The following is a 4,589-nucleotide window of genomic DNA, read 5'->3' on the forward strand; positions in this document are numbered from 1 at the left end:
AGCCCCACCTCAAGACCTTGCCTAACCCTAACCGCTCCCCAAAGGCCCCATCTCCAAACGTGATCACACTGGCAGTCGGGGCTTCAACACATGCACTTGGGGAGACATAGCACAAGGGCCATAACGGGCCTGGCACGGCACTGCCACTCGGGGTGCCGGCAATGCTCACAGACCCGCTGGTTCCCAGGAAGAGGCCCAGTCTAGCTGAGCTTCCCTGACAGGGAAGAGAGAGAGCTGCCAGTGGTCTGCATCTGTCTCCCATTATCTGGCGAGAAACAAAAATAAGAAGCGATCCTGAAACCTCTAGATCTGAGTATGAGATACCGAAATGTATTCAATCACTTTCTAGGAATATAGGAAGCAACGTCTACACTGTGGGAAACTACATAGAAGACCCGGTGTCTTCAGCAAAAAAGGAGACGGAGGATTAACTTTTCATTTATAAGAGACTTAAGAGCCACACTAATAGTGAATGAGAGCCTCTAATTCAAACAAACCCAGTGAATCGAATTATCAAGCATTTGAGGAGCCGAAAACACGAATGTTTTGCTTCTCTATTGCTGTGTAGGCCTTCTACCCCAAAACACAGTGGCCTAAAATAACCCCCACTTTATCTGCTTCCAATTCCACAGGCTGGAGGTCTGCACATGCTATTCTCTCTTTCGTATATATTGATATATTTCAATATATATCATCAAAATTGAAAGCAAAACGAATAAGCATGAAGCCCCCCCGACACACACACACACACATGTACTCACGCACACACGCACTTGGATGAGAATTCCACAGGGCTTAGGGGCGCTGCAGAATTCCAAGCAACTGCAATCGCAGTCTGACACCTGGACGCATTTTATATGACATTCAGTTGGAGCATCCTGGAGCACTGAGAAGCATCTTACGGCATGCCCAAACTCACCAAAAACGGGCCTCTGAGATGGACCCTTACAAAGGAGCTGAGGCATCCCAGGTGCTGTATTTTCTGCCTGCTTCCTTCCACCCAGGAGCCCTCGCTTTACGGACTCAGATTTTTAATGTGGAAGTGCATGAATGAAAGTCCACTTTAGCAAAGCGCAGCTGGTGAGAAGGCAGCTATTGGCCTGGTGGAAGCAGCGGCTGGGTTTGCCGGCCAGTCTGGCATTGCCACGTTCCCACGAGTCTGGAGTAAGTTACCAGTGACCACACACGGCACTAAAATGACCGTCAGCACGCTAGCTCTGGGGCCAGGCAAGGCCCCACAGTGCCGCTTGCTTTCTAGTCCTGTTTTCCCTTTGAGCGTTCTTTCATCTTGCTCTGCACCCACTCTCCTACACGCACTCCTCTCCGCGTGCTCTCTAATGATCAGAGAGGGTCTGGCCAATTATCCCTCAAAGGAATCCCAGGATCTGGAGGAGAGCTGCAGCAGAGGAACAGAGAGGTAGAGCTGGTAGACGCCCTGCCCGACGCCACACTGCCCAGGCCTGTTGCTGACCCTCCACCCCTGAGGCCGGACAAGGCACTCAGGAAAGCCCCGGAAGGTTCCCGTTACTCCTACAACGATCATAGCTGCCTCAGTCACTTCCTCCGTGGCCCTCCCTCGTCCTGAAGCATGTCCTGGTCATTAGTCCAGGCTGACAGTCTCAGCTGACCCTCAGCCAGCCCCTCTCCCTGTTCTTCCCCTCTCCACAGGACAGAGGACGACACAGTGGGCCTTACAGGACAGACGGGCTGTGCTAACAGACTCACGAGCTTTCTCTGCAGACTCAGGTCCCTTGTGCCCTTGGTTCCCAGGCTCCAGCTTCTCAGGGCTTCTTAATAAGCTGCAAAGACAAGACCCTGCTCCCAGGTGCTCACGCTTGCTTCTACCTGTGCTCACCCAGTTCTGTCATTTCTGGGCTCCCCTGTGGCTCTCCACTAAGTCTCTGCTTTCACCATAGACTCGCCACGCTACAACCTTTTCTGGTTTATACTTTTTAACTAGTCACTGTCTTTCTCCCCTCTTGGATGCATTGTCCCCAAGGCAGAGTCTGGTCTGTCTGAGGCCGAGGCCAGGGCAGGCATAGTGAGGGCTCCATAAGCGTTCAATGATGACTTGTCTGCCCGCTGGCCTGGTTCTGCCGCTGCTGCTCCTCAGAGCAGGTTTCTCTAGTCCCCACTTACAGGGAACCAACAGTTAGCGTAATGGCTATGTCGCTGGATTCCCATGTAGTCGACTGCAGTTCGCGTCCTGGACCCGGTGGCTTAAAACTCACGCCGGTGCGTGTGCATGCGGGCCCAAGATCCCAAGAGGAGAATGGAGGAGAAGGGATTGCAGCGTGACCATCCCCCCTGGGGGGGTGATTTCTCACTTTCTGTCTCTATGTCTGTCTGTCTGGCGAGCACACGCGCCCTATAGCAAAAACCTCTCCAAAAAAAAAAAGTGAATCTAGTCCCCACTTACAGGAGGGTGGCCATAGTCTCACTGAGCCAGGGACTGACCCCCTCTGCTGGCTTTTATGCACATGCAGGGCGTGGTAAAGGGGTTTGGGAGTCAGGAAGGCCTCCCGAGCCTCTGAGCCAGACTGAATAGCAGCCAGAAACCCTCACAGAACAATGGGTCCATGACTTAATTAGCAGTCCCCATGGGCCAGCCGTGGTGAGGTGGTGAAGGTGGCTGGGTCCCACATGGCCTACTGTGCAGCTCGAGCCTCAGACCTGACCGCTTGAAAATCAGGCCGGGCGCATGAGCATATGTGCTCAAAATCCTGAGAGGAGGAGAGACAGAGAAGGGATTGCAGTGATGGTTCCCCATGGAGGTTGCCTTCTCACGTTCCCTGTCCTTCCAGCAAGCACATTCACCCTCTAACAAATTAAAACAAATTGTAAAAAGAAAAATTCCCTAAAGTGAGGGGGTGGGAGTGGGACCCAGAATCTGGAATGCAGTCTGAGCAGAAGATGGGATACACCGTGACTCTGACGTTTCCGTGGGTTACCCATAGACACCCCACCCCCAAGGTTTGTGACCCACAGACTGGCACCTTACCTTGGCTTCCCCTGAACTGTCCCTTGGACCTCAGGAGCATTTCACTGGGGAACGGCTTTATTTTTCACCCACGGGAATACATTTGCTTCCCAGGCTCAGCTGCTGAAGCATCGAGCATTCTTTCTACAGAAAAACCAAGCCTCTAAAAGGAACCTTCAATTAACCCCTCTAGTCATCCCAAGTTAATTAAAAATAAAATAAAATAAAGCCCTCATTGGTTTAAGTGCACGCTGTGTGCTTAAAATGAGAGCTTGGGCCCTCCAAGGAGCCGGTGACATTGGTGACATCGGGCGGCCTCTGCTGGCCACAGCAGGGCGCTCAGGTGTGAGGGCCCACGGGCAGCTCTGCGCTCGCTCGTGCTGGGCTCAGCTGCACACTGTGTCAGACCCGGATGTGGAGGTGGCCTGGGAGGCTTTGTTCCCCTGACCTTGAGAGCAGGGGAGATCAGGAGCCTCCAAGGACTAAATAATCCTATAAAGCTCCCATTGGCCTGGAAAGAATGGTTTTTTCAGGCTTAATCTGTTATGATATGTTATTCAAAAATGTAATTTGCTGTGTAAACAAGAAAACCAGCCTATTTCATTGGCCTGACACGCCTGTCTATGCTAAGGGTGTCTGTCCAAAGTCACTTTCTGGCCGCGCTGGGCAGGGAGCACCACCCCCTCATGACCCAAGAGCCCTTGAAAGATCCACATGTTGGAGAAATCCCGAAGCTTCAACTCCCCTTTAACCAGGTGCACTTGCCTCCTGGGACCCCAGCCGTGGAGCCCAGTCACCTGGCTTTGAAAAGAACCAGTCAGCCATGTTTTCTAGTGACTGGCCTTGCCTGGGCGCCACCCTAGACCCTGGTCCTTTCTCAGAATGCAGCCCACCTCCCCGGGCCACACTGGTTCCCGGAAGGCCACCCGGGATGGGGGAGGCCCGGGCTCCCACCTCAGCATGCCCTTTGTGGCAGACCTGGGTTTCTTCACCGCAGGTCCACTAGGGCGGTGCCAGGCTGGTCTGACAGAGGACCCCCTAGAGCCGAGGCCTCAGGGACCTGGGACAGTGCTCACAGACGTCAGGGACCACGGACTGGCGCCCAAATTATAACCCTTGAGAGGACAGAGGCCACGGCTCCAGCCGGACCTACTGCATGGGTGTACTGCTAATGCGGACTCCGCCTGCCCTCGCGGAGGTGAGGGGACGCGTTTGGAGTCTGCGGCGGCAGCCTGGCCAGGCAGAGCCTCGGCACACCGGCTTCCCTTCTCGCCGCTGCGTATTCGCACGTCCAACCTTAACCCCTGGCTTGATTTCCTTCTACAGACTCAGACCGTGGCACTGTGTGAGACGTGCGGGGTGATGGGACTCCAGGAAAGGCCTTTAATGCAGCCGTGATGAAGTTCCCTGACTTCCACACAAACGGTCCCTTGCGTTTCAGCCTCATCACCACCGTGACCGCAGGAATATGCACGGTCTGCACGCACCGCAGCTCAGGAGGGTTTGGTGACTTGGGGACTCAGGGCAGACCCATGGAACGCCGCGGGGCTGGGTGTTCTGAAGCCTCACTATTGCGCAGTTGCTCGGGTCACCACCTCCTGGAGCAGGA

Source organism: Tupaia chinensis, unplaced genomic scaffold (genome assembly GCF_000334495.1).
Source record: "Tupaia chinensis unplaced genomic scaffold, TupChi_1.0 Scaffold000061_1, whole genome shotgun sequence".
Classification (NCBI taxonomy): Eukaryota; Metazoa; Chordata; class Mammalia; order Scandentia; family Tupaiidae; genus Tupaia; species Tupaia belangeri.